The sequence below is a fragment of the Amblyomma mixtum genome, chromosome 1 (genome assembly GCF_055824585.1).
Source record: "Amblyomma mixtum isolate Tamu chromosome 1, ASM5582458v1, whole genome shotgun sequence".
Classification (NCBI taxonomy): domain Eukaryota; kingdom Metazoa; phylum Arthropoda; class Arachnida; order Ixodida; family Ixodidae; genus Amblyomma; species Amblyomma mixtum.
In genome coordinates, this window is record NC_143012.1 from 149028666 (window position 1) to 149044705 (window position 16040).

A 16040-nucleotide genomic window follows, 5' to 3' on the forward strand; every position below is an offset into this window, starting at 1 on the left:
ACATTTGAGGAACTTCATAATGTCGGTGGGAGTCTGGCGACCTTGTGAAAAAGGCTTTGGATACTGACACTTTTCATAATCATCTTCGGGTGTCAGTTTTATTGGGTTTGGTTTGGTTTATTGGGGTTTAACATCCCAAAGCAACTGAGGCTATGAGGGACGCCGTAGTGGAGGGCTCCGGAAATTTCGACCACCTGGCGTTCTTTAACGTGCACTGACATCGCATAGCACACTGGCCTCTAGAATTTCGCCTTCATCGAAATTCGGCCGCCGCAGCCGGGATCGAACCCGTGTCTTTCGGGTCAGCAGCCGAGCGCCGTAACCACTTAGCCACCGCGGCTGGTCTTCGGGTGTTAGTGGCAAGGTGGATCGTGCACAACCACATTAGGAAAACTCAAAAGTGAAGCGGTCTACGAGGAAAAGCAATGCACAAAGCGTAGGAGCATTGTATTCCTTTTCGATTTTGCCGAAAACTGGACTGTCGTGCTTCCTGATGAGGTTCCGGTGTCGCAATTGTTAGTGACGATTTGAGCCACGGCTCCGCTCACGCCTGCTTGTCGCTAAAGAAAGTGAGAGAATGGGTGGACGACAACCTGCCGGTGTACTCCGAGATGGCATATGCCAGTGATGGAGCTGCCAGTCATTTCAAAAGTAGATACCAGCTTTTTGAGTTTGGAAAGAGCGATTGTCCCAATAGCCAATGGGTATTCTCGGCAACTGGACACGGGAAGAACATGTGTGATGGTGTTGGAGGACTCGTCAAGCACTAAGCAATGCTCAACAACCTGAAAACAAACCCTGAAAGCGCAATTCGGGCAGCCAGAGACTTTGTAAGTGTTTTATCTAAGAAACCGGAAGGTGTGCATCTAATACATCAGGAAGTAAAAGAAGTTGTTGCCTTCCGAGAGTTAAAAAGAAGGAAGAGTGGATGACAGTGCATGCCTTCCATGGCATTCAGTCGTGGCATACGTGGCAGCTAGCCAAGTTGCCAACAGAAGCATCCTCGTGGCATGCACAGCCGGGTCTGCATGGAAGAAACTAAGTGTACAGGAGTGAAGACATTGTGCATTGTCGAATCAGTCGAATAAACGATTGCAGCCCAGAAACAAATTGTTCTTAATGAAGCAGGTCTCATGACCTTTTCAGTTTGTTCATTTCGCTAAAAATTATTTGAGATATGCTGCTCGCTTATTTGACTTTAACCTCTTTATATGTATAATAAGCTGCGCATTGAATCCTGACGGCGTTTTGGTGATAGCGAAATGCCAAAAACGTCCGTGTTCTGTGCGATGTCGTAGCACATCAAGGAACCCCAGGCAGTGAAAAATAACCCCACATCCTTCACTGCAGTGGCTTTCATAGCTAATCTTGCGCATCGAGACAAAGGACCACATACAATACCCTACCAAAATTGAAAACCCGTATGCGGTTCACAAATGACATAAGCTCTTCAGACCTACATGGTGTGCTCAGCGTTGTGCAAGGGTCTCTGAAGGGTTGTAAGGTTGCAACAAACAAAATTATGCAACACTTTTAATGATTCCAAAATTTTATATAAAGGAGAACACGTGGTCAAAGTTTTAAATATATAAAGATTTTTTTTTTTCTTTAATTGGCGTAAGAAGTTCATTGTTCTGTGTTTTCTTGAAGTTAGCGCGATTATATCCCTTTGTTGAATGATGATAACACGTAATTACTGTCACTCTGCTGCGAGCCGTTTTTGATATAACGACCTGCAGACTAGATAAAAACGTCCTTGGACTTTGAAAAATTTTATAAAAACATCTATAGCGTGCAGGCAGATAAAAATAGTGGGAGCACAAATAAAAACATCCATATATTTACTCAAACAATTTTCAGGTGGCTAACTTTAAAGTGTGTTACCAAATTCATAACCAAAGTTGGCCAAAACAGCAGAGCACTGAAACGCGCAAGAACTCCATAAAGTCCCATAAACTGTTGAACTAGAGTGTCATGCATGCACTCTTGAGAACAGTTCTTCAATACACTGTAAATCTGAAAGCAGGTAGCATGAGGAAAACAACTTGCTTGTGACGTAACTCGTATATCTTTAACTATGTGCACAAATTATTTTTAAAAAAAATTGTTTTAATATCCACGTCTAATTTTCTCCTAATTATGCCACAAGTTCATAGCACAGTGACAGCCAGCCACATTGGGAAGGACATGAACTGAGTTTTGGTCAGTTTCGTGAGCTTTAATTACAACCAGCGTAAGCCTCAAGATTTTTGAGCCGACAACTCTGAATGAAAGGCTTCCCCACAAATTGTATCAGTGTGACTTATATGAGCACCAAGAGGTATTTCATTAGCCCTGGCAACAGAGCAGGCGTCCTGAGAAACGTTCTGTAGGTGCTGTTTTCTTTCTGGGACACGACAGGCTCATTTCAGGAGGGCCGTGGCTGTCACGAAAAAAATTTATCTGATGTATTTACTGTGGATTTTTTTAGCAGATTACAAGTAATTTTATGTCTTCTCTCACAGAATCACTGTTATATCTTCAGAAAATTGTTTTCTAATGTATTTTTTTCGTCTGAATCTTGTAAAAAGGCCGCAGAGTTAAGAAAATGTGCCAGGACGCTGGTTCAACATTCATTGCATTCCTGCACAAAATTTTTATTGAATTTTTGCAATGCAGTGTCCGTTGACACATCTAGAATGAGAAGAAATTTTCATGTCAGAAATTTACAATTCACTCATTTTGTACAACACAAAATGTCTTGACTTGTAGTGTGGCCCTAGGAATGCGACAGATCAAACTGGGTCAAAATAGATGAGACAGTGGCAAAGAAATCTGCTTCACAAGGTGGACGTATCTTGTCAGGAAACTGAGAAGAATGATGCCATTTGTCCAAGCTTTTCCTCGTGCTTTTCCTCAGCCGGCACAGTTCACGAAAATGTTTTCAGCGTATTCCTGGCCATTTTCAGAAATTGAACTTTGGGACAGCACGAAAAACGGATGTATACAAGCGGGTACAATAATTATGAAGAGAAATCAATTCTTTTGGCCATTTTTCGCCATTTCATAGCTCCGTGACCCCGTGACCCCCCCCCACGAGTGACCTATCCATGGCTGAATCCCAGCTGCCAGGCTAGTCAGGTTGCTGCATCTTTTGAATGTGCCAAACAAGCTGCACCTCATGCTTCACAGTCATGTCCTCTCGCATGTTTTTTTTTTTGCTGTAGTGGTGGCCACGAGAACAGTGGGTGTAGTTGATTGTCAGAGCAAGAGGACCGTGCACCAGAACCGTTTTTTTCCTTGCCACGGAAGCTGTCAGTAAATCATGAGCGAGGAGAAAGGCACCTAACTGCTGCGAAAGTGGAGGCAGATCGTATATCTTGCAAGCTGGTCCCGACAGAGGTACAGCTTCGATGGCAGCTATCAGGTCGTTGCGACTCGTGGAACAAGGTATTCCGTTGAATCGTAAAGCAGGCTGGATGGCAGATAATTCAGTTGTTACCTGCTCTAGCACGAGAAATGCAGTTTTCCACGTGGCTACAGGTGTTTTATGACAGCTGTCACAAGCTTTTGTTTTTAATTGTGAACCAGGAAGACGGGGGGGGGGGGAGGGGGGGGGGGGGACGTTACAGATGACCCTGAAATGAGCCGTGCAGATTTTTATGCTCCTGGTTTTAAAAGAGGAGAGGAACCAAAACAAACCGGCAAGCTTGGTCCCTTTCACCGTGCATATGTACAGAGGTTACTATGGAGGTAAGCCATTGTTCTAGACGATGTTGCTGCAACACAATACGTTTTTTTTTTTTTCGGTGTGCACCTTTGTCATATGGCATTGTGAGCGATTAAGCACGTACACAACACAAAAGGAAGCTCTTCTCTTCCCTGTGACTAGGGATTGGACTTTTCGGTTTTTATTTCTTGAAAATTTGGCTGACATTTTTCAGTGTTTATTTTGGAACACAGTTTTCTTTTTTTTCAGCCAATGTTATTTCCTGTGGATGAATTACCTTCCTTTTTTGCGAGCGCACGTTTGGTATAATGTGGTACTGATTTGTGGAGGAATATCACAGTTTTTCTTGGCTTTTTTGTCAGCCTGAGCATTTGCTTTACCGGTATTAGCGCACGAATGGTCAGTAGTTACTGGTAATGTGGTTATAGCTGGCTTGCAGGAGGAATTGATGAGAATTAATGCAGATATCCTGCATTCCTCTACATCTCTCTTATCTCTAACTCAGTAATGTGCTTCTGCTTCACTATTTTCTTCCGTTCCCTCTTCAAGTGTGAGCTAATTCGTGGCCTTGCCATCCTGTGGTCGCTACAACGAACCTCTCCGATGACCTCCACGTCCTGCACGATGCCAGGGTCAGCGCATAGTCTAAAGTCTATCGCATATTTAGTCTCACCATTGTGGCTCTTCCACATCCACTTCCTGTTGGCTCGTTTGGGGAAGAAAATATTCATGATCCATAAATTACTTCTCTCTGCAAACTCTATTAAAACTCCCCCCTACTGTTTACCAGAGCCTGTACCATAGTCGCCTAATGCCTGGTCTCCAGCCTGCTTCTTCCCTACCTTCGCATTGAAGTCTCCCATCAGTACAGTGTACTGGGATTTTACTTTGTTCCGTGCCGATTCCACATCTTCATAGAAGCTTTCAACGATCTGGTCATCACGGTTAGATGTAGGCGCGTAGGCCTGCACCACCTTCAGTTTGTACCTCTTATTAACCTTAATTGTGATAGCTGCCACCCTCTCGTTAATACTGTAGAATTTTTCTGTGTTGCCAACTGTATCCTGATTGATGAGGAATCCCGCACCTAGTTCTTGTCTGTCTGCTTATCCATGACAGCACAGTACATTCCCAGCAATTTAGTACTGTATACACCTCATCTGTCCTAACCTCTCCAAGTCCTATGACAACCCTTTTAACACCTGCTAGTTCCTCGAACAACACTGCTAGGCTAGCCTCACTGGATAAGATTCTAGCGTTAAACGTTGTCAGGTTCATCCTTCTGGGTAAAACTTGAGAGTCACTGCAGACTCTTACCATGTTTTTTTTGTCACGCCAGGCTTTCTGCAAGCTTATTATAACAGTGAAGCATATAGAAATTTATAATGTCAGCACTACTCCAGATATTTGAGTGACACTTTCTGTTTAAGCAATCAGTGGACGTTCCAATAAGCGGCCAAATTTCATTGCTGTATGTAAAAAGTGAAAGATTTTATCCCCAAAACTGGCATTCCCCCCCTTTAGCAAGTAAATGCCCCTAGGGCGCAGGAGAAGGTGGGCTGTGAATGGGGAGGGAAGGCAACGAGGGCCGTTGGGGAAGAGAAGGCACCCAGTAGGGAAAGGAAAGAAGGGTGAACAAGCACAAGATTCCTTGGGAGCAGAAAGCTGTGGCGGCACGGTGGTGACGGTAGCCACTGCTGCGTGGAAGACTTCGTGCGTGAACATGTTGAGGCTTTGCTGCGCTCAGTAATACCACTTTCGTGTCAAATAAAATGGATGGGATCTCTACGTGCCGTAATTTTTTCATGTCATATCCACTTTTTCCGAGCCTTGGCCATAGTTGGCATGAACAGGTCAAGATTGGAGTATAATTGCGGTGATTCTTTTGTCATTGTCATGGGATCTCAGACTGCCCCCTCTTTTTTATATTTGTGTTAATGTTATGTATGTGTAAATGTAGTACTTTTTGTTTTGGCAATAGCATTCCTTCAGATTAGTTTAGCTCTAGATATGACCATATGAGTTTTAATCACTGGTATGCGAACTGACCATGCCAGTGAAAAGCCAAGGTAAACTTTTCATATATAGGGCCCTTGACTTCCATTTTTAAGATTTCGCTTTGACCTACCTTTGGGCCGCTGTTGGAGGAGGCATCTTATTGGAATTAGGGGCTCAGTCATAACATAAAAAGAATGTAAAGCCACAGATGTCAGAAATGAGATTAGCACAGGTGGTATCCCCAACTGTTTAACTCTTTTGTTACCACGCCACTATGTGTCGTTCACTGGTGATTGACTAATTCTAATCGCGATTTTAGTGATACTGAGACCGCCAAGGATTCGTTGCACTATAGACCTCCTTCACCCCGCGACGTCATGGAGATGCGGTGGCGCTGATGTCAGTAGCGACTTTCGCGTTGTAGGCAAAACAGGTTCCGCCTGCCCGTGCCTACCGCAGCTGCCGCAGCTACCGGCGTCTGCATCATGGCTGCGCACTGCAGAAGCAGCATGTACTGACCAGCCGCATCGCTGTTGGATCCACGTATCATAAAACGGAAAATTAGATTAGCCTTAATAGGTTCCTCACATATAAATAACGAATTAGGAAATGGGCCGCGGTAGTAAAAGTGCGAAGCCTGGGTGTCGACCGGCGCTGCCAGTCAACATACTTCACAGCAGGGAGATTGCCGCGCTCATTCACTAGCTGGACAGCATGGTACGTTTAAAATTGTGCAAGAAAAAAAAAGCATGTATGTAGCTGCGCACATGTTTATCGCCCTGAGCTGATGTGCACGGGCGCCGGCAGGGTCACTCTCCACCAAGGAGTGCATTATTTTGTTGATACCACAGCATGTTTTAACTTGTGTAGAAAGTTATATGAATGTATAATGGCGCGTTTTAGGGCATTTAATACATACTTCAAACTATTTCTTAACATGACCGACATATTTATTTAATTCTAGTAGAAAGAAGTCTGGTAAGTTGAGACAATCTTGCGCGGTCACGTTGGCATGCTTCGAACAGCGTACTTTGAGTGTGACAAAAGCCATATGCTTTTCATTGCATCACGCATGTGTCATAAGCGGCTTCATGAAGTAGTACATAATCGCGAATACTGTTTGGAAAGAAGCAACCGCATGCGGGCTACCAACAAAGACGCGTGGCGAGATTGACAGAAGATGAGGCAATAAAAAGTGTTTTCTTTATTGATGCGTGAGATATGTAACAAATTTGGTGCAAATATGAAATTGCTCTGCTAATTTCAGTAATGCGTTTTATTTTCAGCTATACCTGTTGCAGTTCTTGGATAACTATAATTAACACCCTGGTCAAGTCACCCAGAGTCTTGAATAATTAAGCAGAAAGTGCGGAAATTTTTTATGCCAGCATGTTGCCAAAGCCCTATTCTCTATGATGGCGGTATTACTTCTTTTTTTTTAGATTCTCAGTACTTATGCATGCATAGACACATGAAAACTTTTCTTATAAAGATAACTAACCTACTATTGCTCCTGTCGGAAAAAAAATCGAGAGATTTATTGCACTCCTCAACGTCTCTGGAATCGTTCGCGACAAATTTCTATTTCCATTCGTTACAAATTTACGAAGGGGTGAGTGATGCCAATCGCATAAAATGTGGTAGATCGCAAACCAAACCTTTAAGTGTATTCCCTCGTTTATGGCCTCTTCGCTTTCGCTTTGGTCAAAGAAATTCGGCACTGAAATCAACGAAACCTCTGATCCCTGTTCTTCGTAGTGATACTACCATTGTGGTGCTCCGTCGTCGGAAACCCGCAGAATTTGCGACGTGCCAGGACCATCAGAAAACCCATTACCTCACAATTTTTGACGACCACAGATCTAAAAACCGTAATGTTATGAGTTTCTACTTAATATTTTGCTATAATTTTTCGAAACCAAACAGAAGACCCGGGGCTGGGAAAGAATATAATTTCAGGAATCCAAACTTTTCACCAAATTGACAGTTTAAGAAGGGGAGAAGTCACCCTGGCTGGTGCCTGATCTGACGGCTAAAAACAGCGGTTACGCGAGACAGATGAGATCGGGACACGATCGACGCTGTCCCCACATTTCGCACTGTGCGACACGTGTGTCAACAGACGGTGAGCGCACATCGGCTCTGCCGAAAAAACGCCAGTACTTCCCTCACCACTGTCCCGAGGTAAAATCATTCTTGCTAGTGCAGAGTGTCGAAAACATTACTTTATTCAATGCCTAGGGCAGAAACGAACATTTGAAACGCTTTCTATCCATAATAACACTGTGGCGGAATACGCCGTACATGCCAACGCGAGCCCGTGTACTTCGAGGAATACTAAGTTGAAAGCATCAACCATTGTTATGATTCTCAGAAACTCAAAACGCGCCTACAAGCCTTGAAAACTGGCGCTGCCCCACCTCAAGTCGATGCCACTCCCTGGCCTCTTGCCTACCGCGAGTCCGGTAACGACTGCAGCGCCACCTCGCTTGTTTGCAAACATGGAGAAGGTCTATATATTTTGTTGTTTAGACACTCTACTTTAGTTCCTTGCGTAGTTTGTACTTTCCCCGCATGGTGACAATTTTTTAAACACTCTTGAAGTTGAGTTTCCAGCGTAGTGCACTCGTGGGCCTGCATCAGCTGCAGAGGCAGCGCGCACTCAGAAAAATTCCACTTCTCACGATTCCGCTACATCTGTACCAGATTTTTTCGGTGCTTGAAGCAGCAGTGACGTCGGATTTTGATTCTGACAAAAAACTGTGCAGCCGTAACCGACAACGAGGCCAGGGCAGCCGGGGAGAGCCAGACAAGCTGAAACACTGTTAGAAACTGGGCTGCTGGGTGCGAAAAATACGATGGTGATTGTGAACGAGCAATCAGCAGCTAGGTGGCGCTAGCCACCACCTGGCGAACTAAGGTATTTAAATATTTCTACAGAAAGAGCGTTGACTCACAGTGGCGGAAAAGAACTACAAAACTAACCAATAAGTATGCAGGTCATGAGGACGGAGAAAGAAAGAGCATTAAACGACAGGTTAAAAACGCGGAAGTTAAAAATTGGATGAATTCAATGGAAAAGAAATATAGTGTAGAACTATATCGATGCTGGAAAAGGCAGATCAGGAAAGAATTTTTCTATGATAACTCAAGAGGCAGTGCTCTACTTTTTGAAGCTAGGTCAGGGTGTCTTAGAACGCGCAGCTACAAAAAGAAATTTAACGAAGAAGATGACACATGTGCAGTGTGTGGTAGATCTGTGGAAACAATTGAACACCTCATAATCAAATGTGATGGTATCCATCCGGATGTCGATGCAGGCACAGTCACTCTTTCTGAGGCCCTAGGGTTTAAAGATAACAATGGTCATGTAAATAAATCTGCAGTGGAAGTCAGCAAAAAGCGATTGGAGGATTGGTGGCTGAAAAGCAGAGATGTGGCATAAGGTTAGAATTGTAGGAAACCGTAGGTAAAGATGGTGGCGATTCTTAATGAGAATTGCCAACACAGTAAACAAAAAAAAATAAAGAAGAAAAGCTGAGCATGGTGGCATTTGCCACCACCCCGTTTCAAAGGGGGCGCTCCTATCCATCCATCCATCCAAACTGGTTGAGCCACCGAAGCATCTAGTACCTACCAAAAGCTGCAAAAGATGACGGGACAGCTTGCATTGCCAGCAGTCAGTCCTCTGTGCCACCGGTTGACTGCTAGGCCTACACTGCAGCTGCTTTCTGTTGTGACAGCCCGGGTCGCGTACGGTGCCCATTGTGTTCATCGACTATGCCAGTGTTTGTTATCACTGCTGTCACGGTTCACAATGATGGCTGCCGCCACCTCAGCGAAGCGACAACAGTAGCCAGCAAATGATTTAGAAATGAAGGTCAATGTATTGAAGGAGATCGTTGAAGATGTTTCTCGGCAAGAAATAATGAAAAGCTATGGAATCAAGGGGAGCATGTCAAGTGCTCACGGGAAGAACAAAGCAAAGATTTTTGAGGCATTTGACAGTAGAAAACTCAACAGAACAAAAAAAGGCTAAGGACAGCAGCACAACCGATATTGGAAAAGGCAGTGCTGTGATGAATCACAGATATGCGCAGTGGGCAGCTTCCTTTGACTGGACCACTAATCTGTCAACAGTCTGAAAGATACACACTGAAAATGAACATCGACTCTTTCGAAACTTGTAAGGGGAGAAAGCAGCAGTGGATGAATGTTGCATTACTGGCTAAAAGACAACCGAGCTTCCCCAGCACTTGGCCCGTTATGAACCTGCCAATGTCTTCAGTGCCTATGAAATAGCACTCTTTTTGCGAGCCCTTGCCGGACAAAACAGTCATGTTCAAATGTGACCCATGTGTTGGAGGCAAGAGGAGCAAAGGAGTCACTGTGTTTCTCGCCACAGATATGTTGGGCACCTACCACTTCTTGTCATAGGGAAGACTAACCACATGAGGTGTTTCAGAATGTTCACTGTCTGCCTGTGGAGTATAGACCAGAATTTTGAGCCTCTCCCGGGCGCGGCCATTTTGCACCGACTGGTGCGCCGCGGTGCGGGCGTTTCTTTGGGGACTGCGGGGCTGCGGCAGTTCCGCGGCCGCGCCTGCATATAGCCGCGCTTCGGGCGCTAAAAAAAAACATTGTCGAGCATACTTCCGCTGCGTGGCTGTGTTGCAGGAAGTATTTACGTTATCAAAGCGATAACATTGACGCGTTTTAATGACATTTAGTTTGACATTCAGGTTAATTGTGCCGGCGCTTAGAACGTGCTCATGCTTATATCGAATTCCACCTTGGTGCTCCACCGCAAAGAAACTTTTTGTTCAATATCAAGCATTAGGTGTGCGGCTAGCATGCAGTTCCAATTCCCATGCACTCTTATTCCTTCCTGCCGGCCATAAAGCACCCCCCTTCCACAAACAGGGCTTTCTTGTCGCCGCGCCACTTTATCAACAAATTACTGCTGTGAGCTCAACTGAGTCGCAGCGCCAACAGAAAACAAATTTTGTCATGGTTTATGCAACCTGGTGTATAAAAACATACTTTCGCTTAATTTATCAAAGCTTGAATAGATATGAGCAGCTAATCCAGCTTTCACTAATTCAGAGGTCCGAAGTCGCGTTATTTTATTCAGGAGCTCTCGCCGCGTGTGAGAGCGTTGCGTAGCCGTTTGGCTAAGTGTGGAAAATGTAATGAAATCGCGCATATTTTCCTATGAATAAGGTAGATACCGCACCGCCGCGGTGGCTCAGTGGTTACGGCTCTCGGCTCTGGCCCAAAAGACGCGGGTTCGATCCCGGCCGCAGCGGCCGAATTTCGATGGAGGCGAAATTCTTGAGGCCCGTGTACTGTGCGATGTCAGTGCACGTTAAAGAACCCCAGGTGGTCGAAATTTCCGGAGCCCTTCACTACGGCGTCCCTCATAGCCTGAGTCGCTTTGGGACGTAAAACCTTATTAAACCAAACCAAACTAGTGTAGATACCAACAGCAGAAAGATACTATAGATAAACCTTTACCCCCCAGATCCCTCTGACATGCGTGCGGAAAAAGCAGCTGAAATCGGTAGCGGTCGTGCTTACAATCCTGTGCATGAAATGTGTTTAATGGGAACAAGAGCAAGCTCAGCACAAGGATGCCGAACACGTACTGGCGATCGAAAACACGCGCTCCGTCGGGACAACCTTCAGTCTGCAGCTCGCCTATCCAGTTATTACTCCACTGAGTCAAATCAATAGATGTACATTCTGATGCATAAAATTATCATAGATGATATTGCACATAAAAGGCGACAACAAACGACACGACAGCGCAGAAATCTGCTTAGAAGTGCCGGTTTCCAGTCCGTACACTACTTGGTCGACTACATTCGGATGTCACGTTAACGAGTAACTGCGCACAAGATAACCGCAGTACTGTCTGGAAGAGGGAAAATGCGAGTAGTGACGCACAGCACACACCCTCATACGTTAGCTGATGGAGCACAACAACAGCAGAAGCGAACACATAAACATGCGTTCTACGCGCGGCACCGGCGCGACCCCGCAGTCCCTCGGGCCGCGCGCGCCGACAGATGGCGACTGGTGTCGAGAGTAGGAGCGCGCCCGCAGCCTGCGTGCGAAGGTAAAAAAATCTGGTCTATAGAGCCAACAGAGAGGCCTGGATGACCTCAGATATTTTTCAGGCATGGCTGCGGCAGCTCATTCACCGATTCTCCGCCAACAAGTGCAAGCTTTTTTTTTTTTTTTTTGTAGTTGATAACTGCAGTGCATGCACCAGTGTGACAGAGCTGGAGTGCATCAAGCTCATATTCCTGCCTCCAAACACAACGGCTGCTCTACAGCCACTGGATCAAGGATTCAGTCTCAGCACATAAAGACAAGTGCAGACGGCATGTGACGGAGCAGATGCTGCTGTGCAAGGAGGCAGGGCAAGAATATGGTATACACGTCCTCTGTGCAATCCACATTTTTTGGCACATGTCTGGAGCAGCACATCGGCGGAGGTAGTCGCAAGCTCCTTTAGATAAACATGGTGGGTTTGTCCACCCTGGCAATTGTGATTTACTTCCCGGAGCCACTCTAGAGGAACAGATGGACGAAGAAGGGGATAACAGGTGCTTGGAGTTCCTTCTGCCTAGTGATGTCCAGCATGCTGACCGCGTTGCTATACAGACTGTTCCACACTTAAACATGCACCATAGAATGCTACTCGCAGCTAAGCCGGTGAATTGTTTGAGCTCACATTTCGCATAGAAATGGCATTTGGTTGCCGGAATTGTTTTATAATAATTTCTTTGGGGTTTTTGCGTAATCAGTAAGGAGTCGGTTATTCGCATCTTCTGCGGTGACGACAAAACGAAACGGGCCGCTCTCTAGCGATTGCAGCAGTGGAACGATCTCGTTGGTCGGCAGTGGAGATTGGGCATAGAAGGGGGTTGCTTTGAGAGAGGTTTGAAGACTCTTCAGCTACTGCGTTATCAGTGATCACAAAAAGCTTAGTTTGACCAAAACTGCACCAAGTTTGAAGTATTTCGTGGTACAGCATCTTCAAACCTCCCGCAAAACACTCCCTCACCTCCTTTGCCGAATCCACGGCCAACAAACGAGATGGCGCCACCGGTGCAGTCGCTAAGAAAGCGCCCAGTTTTGTTTCATTCTCGCCACAGTGAATGCGAATATCCAACTTTTTCTTATTGACTAAGGCAAGTACCCCAGATGGATGCGGTATAAAACAATTATGCAAACCAAATGCCATGTCTGTACGACATTTGAGTTTGATCAATTCACCGGTTTAGCTTTGAGGTGCATTCTACGGCGTGCGTTTAATTGCGGAACACGCTGTAGACGATGGCATCCTATCAGAAGTGCTCAGCGGGGACGAAAATGATTGTTCCGATGATGGCAGTTGGGGACCAGACATTGCACCGTGCAGCAGGCCGCTATGGCCCTCGCTGTGCTAAAGGAATTCTGTCTAGAACCTCTTGACAGTGAGCGTGCACACCGTCACATGATGGGGTTGAAGAAAACCGTTCTCGTGCAGATTCCGGTGATAAGGCAAGCAAGAATAGTGCGGTGTTTCACCGAATGAGGGCATGTTTATGTCGTATACATTTTTTTTTTTTGTTACTATCATGGTCCATTCGATAGTCTGAATTCGGTTAACTCAGACATTTTTTCATTTCCCTTGAGATCCAATTTAACAAGGTTTTACTGTATACTAAGTTTGTTTGCAGCCCAGTGATTGGTGGGCCACCTGCAAAAAATTGTGCTTTTGCACAATATTTCATGCTTAGCAATGCTAATCTACCAGCCATTTTTTTTCTTGCCTGTGTCGAACGCGCATGTGTTACGTGGTTGCCAACTTCGTGCCTCTCTCGACAAAACATTAGTTGCTAGTCCCATGTCCTCCTTTTTACGTGTGCGTGTTTGTTTTTTTATTAGTTTACTACATACAAATAAAAGCCAACTAGCACACGTTGTCATTCTATACTGCAGAAATGTTGGTACTGCTGTCATCTAGTAGTATTGTATGCAAACTATTACATAATTAGTATATGCAATCTTAAATACAGTATATGCCCTTTGTTTCGGAGATTTAGTTTTTTCAAAATTCGAGGTGTAAAAATCTGGCAGCATTTTTTTTAGTTGAAATTCTGGTAGAAATTGGGCTATTCCGCAAAAATTTTCTAAATTCAGGTTTTCTCTTTTGCAGCAAAAGACGATTTCCTGTAAGTGCTCATTTTTGTGCAGGACGTCAGATGCTCTAGTGTTTGCTCAATATTTCAGAGACAGCGTGGAGATGACAGATTGAGCTGAAATACTGTTTTCCAAATCAGCTTTTTCCTCATCTATTACAATTATTTGTTTGCGTACACTAACAATCTCTATGCAGCACTTGCGTGTGCTTACAAAACCCGATTCCTTGTGCACTGCAGGAACTGTCATTTGACATCATAGCAGCCTAGAGACCTGGAGCAGGACTTTGTCAGCCTGAATAGTGCTTGATACAATGGTGTTCATTAAATGTCTCATCAGTACCCATGTTTTCTCCTCTCGCTTCTAAAAAGTACTTTTCAAACCTATCCTCAAATTAAACTACGTCATTATTAACAAGCGTTAAAAGAGGTTTAAGATCACTACTTGGGCAGGTGTAATATGTGTAAGGTATTTGCTGACTTTTTTGTGGTGTGTTCAGCTCTGTGCAGGAAAGCGTATGTTAATTCTCTAGGGTCATTCATATACATAGTGTCACGTGGTGGTGACAACGCTGGAGGGAACAGATGAGCGGACTGAGGCGTTGCTGAAAGGCACTCTTCATTGGGCCATATTGCACCCTCAAAGAAGTGAACAACTCGGCGGCAGCAATAGCAGCAAACGACTCTTTGGTCGTCAGACAGAATCGGCGCCACTTTCAGCCGTGCTCAATTTAATGCTGGCTAAGAACCTGTGAGATAAAGTGCCAAAGGCAGCTACAACAACCGCGAACAATGTAGAAGCAGTTATGTGTGGCTATGATCATTTGAGAAAAACGTGGTCATATGTTGCTTCACAAAGTGTAAAGCCACATGCCAGCGGCTGTCCGCATCAGCAAACAAACAGTGCGAAGCTTTGTGGCAATATACGTCGTAACGAGCTCCTCATTCCCCACTGCTGGATGTAGAATGTTCATTTTCGAGTAGAAATTGGGTTTAGCTCAATGTTTAAAAATGAATTTGGGGTGCAAGAATCGGGTAAAACTGAAACGAAAAGCCCCATTTATAATCAGTGTTTATTTCAATAACGAAGTACAGGTGGTGAAAAAGGGTGGCGGAGAAACGGCTGCTTCTTTGCAGCTTGACAGGAGCTCTGCCCACCCCTTGCAGAGTGACAGGCTAAGTTACAAGTACATTACATATACGGAAAAACAAAAAAAGCCAACATTGCAATAATAAATGAGGAAAGGTGGCATTGATGCACAATATTGGCATTGATGCACTCGTCTTTCATAATTGTACAAAATATAGGTGGAAAAGTTTGTAAAATAGCACATGGTGATAAAAAAATTTAAATAGTGGAAGAAGGTACTTACTTTCATGTAGTAAATGAGATACATTTCTGGCATAAAAACAAGACGCCTTGATTAGCTCTCTTTTCTATGGAAAAATGAAATGTAGAATGAACACAAGAATAACTCACTCAGGCGTCGATCATTTTTCAAGAGTACATTGATCCCTTGTTGATCGAAATAGTTCATTTAGGTAGGGTACAACTTGCCCATTGCCGACCACACTCTGTGCGTGAAAATGGTATTTGCCATGGGGTTTGCTGTTGATATGGATATGCACTTTGAGTTGTTTTAAGGTTAGCAATTGGTAAAAAAGATTCCAGTTTTCTGTGCATTGCATTTTTAGTGCATCTCAATCATTTGTGGTTTTTAAGTGTGTTAAGAAATTCGTCTGTATGTTCTTGCAACTGGAGGTTTTGTATTGCTTGCGCGGCTTTCTTTTGTAAAACCATGAATTTATGAAGGTTTTTTGCTGACGTATTTCCCCATAGTAACGCTCAGTAAGTAAGTTGAGAATACAAAAGAGAAGTGTATAAGTTTTTCTGTGGCAACAGGAAGTGTGTGCCGAAGTCATGCCAACTGTTTTTCTGATTTTTGCAAACGTAGAATTAATTTGTTCATTCCAGGACATGTTTTCTGAGAAAATTACGTCTAACGTGTTAACATGTTTTTTTACTCAGATTGTATAGGGACCTAATATAATGTTTTTGGCCAATTTTACTTGAGAACCAGCTGCTCTTTCACGCTGCAGGCTGAGATGACATTGTGCCCACCCCTTCTTGTTGGCAA

At 44.4% G+C, this 16040-nt stretch overlaps 1 protein-coding gene across 1 annotated transcript in view; it reads left to right on the forward strand.

Moving 5' to 3' along the window:
* The window catches only part of RpLP0-like (ribosomal protein LP0-like), a 72721-nt gene that overhangs the window by 18140 nt on the left and 38541 nt on the right, over positions 1-16040 (forward strand). The gene's annotated exons all lie outside the window — the stretch shown is intronic.